The following is a 9001-nucleotide window of genomic DNA, read 5'->3' on the forward strand; positions in this document are numbered from 1 at the left end:
TCCGTTTTAAGGGTGATTTTCTTCACCTCGGTATGGTTTCCACCGTTTGCATCAATGAAAAAGCCTAGTACCCTGATCACGTTGACTCTGGGTATATTGGCACCATTTTCTGTATGTAGGTGTATATTGCTTTCCGATAGAGGTTTCCAGCCCTTAGGCCTTCCCCCCTTTTCACGTCTATAAAGTAGTAACTCCGATTTGTGGGGGGAGCACCTGAGTCCAGTGGGCCTCAGGTATTCTTCCACCGTCTTGATCGCTTCAGTCAGTGCGTCCTGTATCTGCCCTTCACTGCCACCAGCACACCATACAGTGAGATCATCAGCATATATGGTATGGTCAATGCCGTTAATCTTGCCCAGCTTTCTGGACAGACCAATCATGCACAGGTTGAAAAGGACGGGAGAGATCACCGATCCTTGGGGGGTTCCTCGATCTCCGAGCTGAACCACTTCCGAGTTTGTGTCTCCGACCTTTATCTTCGCCGTGCGTGCTTCGAGAAAGGATTTGATGTATTTAAAGATCCTCAACCCGAGTCCAATGTCTTCTATCGTTCTGAGGATGTACTCATGCTTGATTCTGTCGAACGCTTTTTCCAAGTCTAATCCCAATATGGCCTTAGTATTTCTAGAATATCCGTCGAGTATGTGGTGTTTAATTTGCTTCATGGCATCCTGCGTGGAAAGTGCAGACCTAAAACCCAGCATGTTGTGAGTGTATATATTCTTGTCTTCTAAGTGGTCTTTTAGCCTGTTAAGGATTGCGTGTTCAGCGACCTTCCCCACGCATGATGTAAGTGATATTGGCGTTAAGTTGTCCAAGCTGGGAGGTTTACCCGGTTTGGGTATTAGTATAACCTGTGAAGTTTTCCATTCTTCTGGGACTTCTGGGACTTCTGGGACCATTCTGGGACGCAAACAGTGCAACGTCATCGGCGTAGATCGCCACATGGACTTCATCAGCATCATCATCAGCCTGGTTACGCCCACTGCCGTGCAAAGGCCTCTCCCATACTTCTCCAACAACCCCGGTCATGTACTAATTGTGGCCATGTCGTCCCTGCAAACTTCTTAATCTCATCCGTCCACCTAACTTTCTGCCGCTCCCTGCTACGCTTCCCTTCCCTTGGAATCCAGTCCGTAACCCTTAATGAACATCGGTTATCTTCCCTCCTCATTACATGTCCTGCCCATGCCCATTTCGTTTTCTTGATTTCAACTAAGATATCATTAACTAGCGTTTGTTCCCTCACCCAATCTGCTCTTTTCTTATCCCTTAACGTTACGCCAATCATTCTTCTTTCCATAGCTCGTTGCGTCGTTCTCAATTTGAGTAGAACACTTTTCGTAAGCCTCCATGTTTCTGCCCCGTTGGTGAGTACTGGTAAGACACACCTATTATACACTTTTCTCTTGAGGGGTAATGGCAGCCTGTTGTTCATGATCTGAGAATGCCTGCCAAACGCACCCCAGCCAATTCTTATACTTCTGATTATTTCCGTCTCATGATCCGGATCCGCCGTCACTACCTGCCCTAAGTAGATGTATTCCTTTACCACTTCCAGTGCCTCACTACCTATTGTAAATAGCTGTTCTCTTCCGTGACTGTTAAACATTACTTTAGTTTAATTGCAGATTAATTTTTAGACCCACTTTTCTGCTTTGCCCCTCCAGGTCAGTGAGCATGCATTGCAATTGGTCCCCTGAGTTACTAAGCAAGGCAATATCATCAGCGAATCGCAAGTGGCTAAGGTATTCTCCATTAACCTTTATCTCCAATCATTTCCAACCCAGGTCTCTGAATACCTCCTGTAAACACGCTGTGAATAGCATGGGAGAGATCGTATCTCCCTGCCTTACGCCTTTCTTTATTGGGATTTTGTTGCTTTCTTTATGGAGGAATACGGTGGCTGTGGAGCCGCTGTAGATATCTTTCAGTATTTTTACATACGGCTCGTCTACACCCTGGTTCCGTAATGCCTCCATGACTGCTGAGGTTTCAACAGAATCAAACGCTTTCTCGTAATCAATGAAAGCTATATATAAGGGTTGGGTATATTCCGCACATTTCTCTATCACCTGATTGATAGCGTGAATATGGTCTATTGTAGAGTAGCCTTTACGGAATCCTGCCTGGCCCTTTGCTTGATAGAAGTCTAAGGTGTTCCTGATTCTATTTGCCATTGCCTTAGTAAATAATTTGTAGGCACCTGACAGTAAGCTGATCGGTCTATAATTTTTCAAGTCTTTGGCGCCCCCTTTTTTATGGATTAGGATTATGTTAGCGTTTTTCCAAGATTCCGGTACGCTCGAGGTCGTGAGGCACTGCGTATACAGGGTTGTCAGTTTTTCTAGAACAATCTGTCCACCATTCTTCAACAAATCTGCTCTTACCTGATCCTCCCCAGCTGCCTTCCCCCTTTGCATATCTCCCAAGGCTTTCTTTACTTCTTCCGGCGTTACCTGTGGGATATCGAATTCCTCTAGACTATTTTCTCTTCCATTATCGTCGATGGTGCCACTGGTACTGTGGAAATCTCTATAGAACTCCTCAGCCACTTGAACTATCTCATCCATATTAGTAATGACATTGTCGGCTTTGTCTCTTAACGCATACATCTGATTCTTGCCAATTCCTAATTTCTTCGTCACGGCTTTTAGGCTTCCTCCGTTCCTGAGAGCATGTTCAATTCTATCCACATAATACTTCCTGATGTCAGCTGTCTTACGCTTGTTGATTAACTTCGAATGTTCTGCCAGTTCTATTCTAGCTGTAGGGTTAGAGGCTTTCATACATTGGCGTTTCTTGATCAGATATTTCGTCTCCTGCGATAGTTTACTGGCATCCTGCCTAACGGAGTTACTCCCGACTTCCATTGCACACTCCTTAATGATGCCGACAAGATTGTCGTTCATTGCTTCAACACCAAGGCCCTCTTCCTGAGTTAAAGCCGAATACCTGTTCGGTAGCTTGATCTGGAATTCCTCTATTTTCCTTCTTACCGCTAACTCATTGATCGGCTTCTTATGTACGAGTTTCTTCCGTTTCTTCCTCAGGTCTAGGCTAATTCGAGTTCTTAGCATCCTGTGGTCACTGCAGCGCACCTTGCCGAACACGTCCACATTTTGTATGATGCCAGGGTTAGCGCAGAGTATGAAGTCTATTTCATTTCTAGTCTCGCCGTTCGGGCTCCTCCACGTCCACTTTCGGCTATCCCGCTTGCGGAAGAAGGTATTCATCATCCGCATATTATTCTGTTCCGCAAAGTCCACTAATAACTCTCCCCTGCTATTCCTAGTGCCTATGCCATATTCCCCCGCTGCCTTGCATCCAGCCTGCTTCTTGCCTACTTTGGCATTAAAGTCGCCCATTAGTATAGTGTATTTTGTTTTCACTCTACCCATCGCCGATTCCACATCTTCATAGAAGCTTTCGACTTCCTGGTCATCATGACTGGATGTAGGGGTGCAGACCTGTACAAGCTTCATTTTGTACCTCTCATTAATTTTCACAACAAGACTTTCCACCCTCTCGTTAATACTATAGAATTCATGTATGTTACCAGCTATATTCTTAATAATCAGGAATCCGACTCCTAGTTCTCGTCTCTCCGCTAAGCCCCGGTAGCACAAGACGTGTCCGCTTTTTAGCACTGTATATGCTTCTTTTGGCCTCCTAACTTCACTGAGCCCTGTTATATCTCATTTACTGCCCTCTAATTCCTCCGATAGCACAGCTAGACTCGCCTCACTAGATAATGTTCTAGGGTTAAACGTTACCAGGTTCATATTCCAATGGCCGCCTGTCCGGAGCCAGGGATTCTTAGCACGCTCTGCTGCATCGCAGGTCTGACCGCCGGCATGGTCAGTTGCTTCGCAGCTGCTGGGGACTGAGGGCCGGGGTTCGTGGGCTGTCATCTTCGTGGGCTGTCATCTTCGCCATGTAGTCAGGAAGTCTTGCCATAGTCAAGTTCAAAAGAATGTGATGATCACGCTGCCTTGGGGAGTGCCGGAGGTCACGCTGCGAGGGGCACTGAGCCCGTCGCCAACTCGCACTCTGAGCGTGCGGTCAGTGAGAAAGGCCGCGACATATTCAAAGAGACGGCTGGTGACACGTAGCTCACGAAGGGCTTGAATAGCAGAGGTGTGAAGGAGACGAACCACCAAATGCGCGTTGCACATCGAGCAGCACGAGATATCCTGCTTCCTGGCGACTTCCTGCGTCAGCGAGCGAGTCAGCTGCTTAGCACAGTTGCCGGAAACCTCTCAGTTCAGAGGCGAAAGCGTCGAGGTAGGAAGCAATCCACTCAAGGCGGTGCAAAGCCATGGCCTCCACAGTTTGGCCGGCTAGCGAAGTAAGCGGCACTGGGCGATAGGAGCTGATGTTCATGGTAGCTTTGTCGCGCTTAAGAATGGGGACGACAATCGCTTCTTTGCAGTCAGCAGGAACTATGTCACTGTGCTAGACACCGTTGAAGGCCTCGAGCAGTGAAGGGAGCTGCACTGCATCGACGTTCCTGAGAACCTGATGTGTTAGTCCGTTGGCACCAGGCGCTGAGCGTCATTTACGGGGGTTCAAAACAATGCGCCACTCACTGAGGGTAAACTCGGCCGAGCACAGCACCTCAACGTGCTCCGAGATTGCACTCGTAGGAAAGTAGCGCAGGGGAGCGAGTAGTTCAGCCTTGTTGTGCGGTGGTAGTTCGCAGGTTGCACTAACGAGGCGCACAGGCGGTGACGGTGGAGCGAAGGCATCGGCGAAGAGTTCGGCCAGTTGCTCTGCGCTCAAGCCCGTAGCCACCGCGATGGAGAGTTCAGGATTGCGAGGGCTCTTGGGATGAAGGAGGGCAGCAAGAATGCTCCAAGGGCGCTAGTTGTCGCGAGTGTCCTCCAACGACTCACAGAGACTTTGCCAGCTCTGGTTGCGGCGCTGTCTAGCGTGACGGCAGCACGCAGCGTGAAGGCGGTTACATGAAGTCCAGTGTTCAACCTTGTCGCTCTTGATGGCACGGCGTTGGGCGCGACGATGGACACCGCCCAGATTGAGAAGCTTGGTGTCGAGGGCCGGTGTTGCAGCAGGCGGCACCATGCACGATTTGGCAGCGGCATCCATGCACCCCGTAAGATGCGCAAGAAAGTTTGTATTCGCATTTGTATCGGATAGTGATCGGACCCCTGTGCGTCGGGGCTGCGAACCCACTCGTAGTGGCAGCGCTCACTCACGAGCGACAAGCCTATTGCACTCCCGTGTACCCTCAGACGCACAAAAGTGGGACTGCCGTTGTTGATGATTAGCAGGTCCGAAGTATGGATGGAATTCAGCAGTTCCCTGCCATTCGGCGCGCTGTGGGTGCTGCCCCACGCCGTGTGGTGGGTGTTGAAATCACCGCACATGACACAGTCACCGCCGATGCGCGCGGTGAGGCTCTCAATGAAGGTCATATCCCCCCGTCGTACGGGTTGCACGTACACGCTGGCGATACAAGTGCCGACCCCCCCCCCCCCCCGCCCGACGCGCAAAGTCATAGCCACGCATTCCACGGAGGTGGGAACGATGTCGGCCACCCGAACGACGGCTTGGGCAAGGCGGGAACTGACGTAAATAGACGCGCGGCAGCGACCGGGTGGATGGAGCTGAACACAGCACGGAACATTGACGCAAGACCGTAACTCGCAGGTGGTCGCACTGTGGTATCCCACGAATCCCGGAAGATTGCACTCCTCGTCACATGTATATGTCTGTTGCAACTCGAGCACGTCGTACTCGTGCAGGAGTAGGTGTTCGGACAGTTCGGCGTGTCAACGGTGCAGCGAGCGCACGTTTCACTTAAGGATGCGCGGCCGATGGTTTGCTGTACGACTGGCCATGGTGATTGGGTCGCTGTTGACATGCCATTGCCTGTAGGCAAATGACCCGGAGCAGATGGTCAGTTGGCAGCATGGTGCTGATTGCTTGGATGGTGAGCAGCAGGTTTTCTACCAGCTGATTTCGAGTAGTCTTGGCAGGTGGGGCAGCAGTATCCTGTGTCTGCTGGCGTTGGGGGTCACGAGGGGCTGGTACCGGAGGCCTGGGTGCAGGGCTAGTGTCCTTGAGAGCGCTGGCATATGACCGCGCCGGGGGTGAGAAGGATTGCTGCAGCTGCTTCTCCTCCCGGACTGCTGCCCTGACAGCACGCCTCGACAATACCGAGGTGGAGGAAGCTACGACGGTGGCCACCTTCCGTTCTTCCTGCCATTTGGGGCAGGCGGGAGTGTCGGGCCTATGGGGGCCCCCGCAGTTCCTGCAATGGACTGTCTGGCAGGAGGCGCCATCCGCGTGGCTCTTGCCGCAGGAGATGCAGTTGGTCGGCCATCTGCAGGACTCCAGCTCGTGCCCGAAGCGGCCGCACTGCCGACACTGCACTGGACGGGGCCTGGCAGGCCCCGCCCTGAACCCCAGCTTGAAAAGGCGCATGGGTTCAGGGGGAACCGGTCCCGCGAATCGAATGGTGATGGTGCTCCCGTTCCTCGTTGCCGACAGCACGGCAACGCTCGACTCGATGGCTCACAGGAGGTCCGTGTCCACGGGCAACCCGGCTAACCCGTGCCGCAAGCCGGAGCTCTTGCCGCGCTCGGCCGGCAGTCGGGCAGTCACAAGAATTCCGTGCAGCTCAGTGACTGCCAGCAGCTCTTCCTGGCACTCCCGGGTAGTAGTATCGGCGGCCACGGTGTTGCGTTCATGGTTAACACGAACCACTGCAACATCGGGCTGCGAAGAAAGGGCCGCAGCGAGTGCGAGGCGTGGTGCTCCTCAGAAAGCTCCGACGGGCGCTGAGGGACGGAAGAGCCCCGTACCGACGACCGCAGGGTCCACCGGGAGTGCAGCAGTCTCCAGGGCTCGTGCACCCCGCCGGTCCCCCTTTGACTGCACCAGGGTGAAGCCGCCCGTGGTGGGCTCGCGCGCGAATGGTGTCGCTCTCTGTATTACCGCTGCAGGCACGCTGAGGGTGACCAGGGTAGCTGGTGGGTGCCACAACTCGTCCGCATCCCCGGGAGACGTACGTGAAACATCGGCAGGCTCCTTCCTCTGCTTCTGCTGCCTCTTCTTCCCCTTTGGCTTCGACCGCGAAGCAGGCTGGCATGGTGGGTCCTTCAGAAACCGCGCCGCGGGGTTGCCTAAAGAACGGTTGCCCCTGAGTTACGTACTCCCTGCCGTACCACGTGACGACCAAGGCAGAAAGAGAGCAAGCAGACACCATCCTCAGGAAGGCGTACAAGACGGCTCTGTGTCTACCAAGAAACACGTCGAACGAGAAGTTGCTCCAGCTGGGCATCAGCAACACCTTCAGCGAGCTCGCCGAGGCTCTGCTGGGTACGCAAACCGCGAGACTCAGAGGCAACCCTACGGGACGAGCGCTCCTGAAGGCATTGGGTCGGGATACGAGCGGAGTGGCAGACAGATACGCGGACGTACCGGACCACCTCAGAAAAACCATTAATGTGGGACCACTGCCAAAAAATATGGATCCCAACTTACACGAAAACAGGCGAAAAGCTAGGGCCGAATATGTTGAGAGAACGCTAGCCCAGCTAGACAATACAGTATACACGGACGCCGCCGTATATCCACACGGAAGAGAACGCGTAGACGCGACGGTAGTGGTTAATAGGGAAGGAAACCCGATCACGTATGCCACAGCAAAGGTCGCTGGCACAGCGGAGGCCGAGGAGATTGCCGTAGCGCTGGCGGCAGCGGAAGGTTATAGAACAGGCCGATCTCTCAACATACTGACGGACTCAAAAGAGGTGTGCAGAAACTACACGAGAGGCAGAATCAGCAAAACTGCCCTCAGAATACTCAGCGGAGCCACCTCCGCCGAGAAGGAAAAGCCCCGACACAAACTAATCTGGATCCCGGGTCACGTAGGCATAGTGGGGAACGAAAGGGCAGACAGCCTAGCTCGAGGTGAAGCGTTCCGAGCTGGGTGGTCGAATGTCCCGGAGACCCACCTACAGGCTTGCGAGGGGGGATACGCAGAGACCCTGAACTTACATAGAGGAACTAGAAATAGATATCCGCCACCACACAAAGACCTCTCAAAGGAGGAAGCGACCAGCTGGCGCAGACTACAGACCAACTCCTTCCCCAACTTACACGTGCTCAATAAGATGTTTCCGACACAAAACAGGGCCACCTGCCCTTGGTGCGGTGCCAAACCTACACTTTACCACATCACCTGGGAGTGCGAACGCAACAAAGCATTCCACAAACACGAACACCCGAGTGCGGAGCAATGGGAGAGTCGGCTCACCGGCAGCGAGCTCACGGCCCAAAGGGCTCTAGTGCAGCACGCGAGCGATGCAGCGCGACTCAGTGGAGCCTTGGAATAGGGGCCCACCCTTGCTGAAGAGAAGTCTCCAGTCGCCAGCGCCAAGAAGATGAAGACGACGGAGACCTCATAACCGCGAAACTCTCGAAAGACTCAAAAGTTTTCCCTCCCTCCCTCCCTCGGTTCGTGCATTGCCTCCGCCTTAAAGGGCCCCAGACACCACCCCATAACAAATTTTTGTTATGCGCTGGAAGTTGCTGCGTGTCTTCTAGGGCGCCTCCTGCCCCCCCCCCCCCCCACCCCACCCCGTATGTTTCATATCGGCTCAGTAATAGTCGAGATAGAAATATTTCAGTGTCTGGAACCCACGATTACAAGAGAAGAGCTTCATCGCAAACATAGACGCTCTCTCCACTTGTCCCGTCTAGCCTCTGCAAGCGTGATTCTTTCCCTGCGTTCTCCCATACCGGACCTCGAGGATCGCGTGACGCATACGTCACGGGCCCTGCCTTCATTTTTTTCTTCGCGCTTTTTTGCAGTGCGGCAAGCTTGCGATGACGGCGTCGTGTGCGAGCTGTTGTGATTATCTCATTTCGCGCAGCACACAATTTGGGGTGCCGGGCACGAGGACCCCTCACTAGCGGTATAAGTCTGTTCTGCACGAATACAGAGGCAGACCCAAGTGGATCACAGAGC

This window comes from Dermacentor albipictus, chromosome 8 (assembly GCF_038994185.2).
Source record: "Dermacentor albipictus isolate Rhodes 1998 colony chromosome 8, USDA_Dalb.pri_finalv2, whole genome shotgun sequence".
NCBI lineage: Eukaryota > Metazoa > Arthropoda > Arachnida > Ixodida > Ixodidae > Dermacentor > Dermacentor albipictus.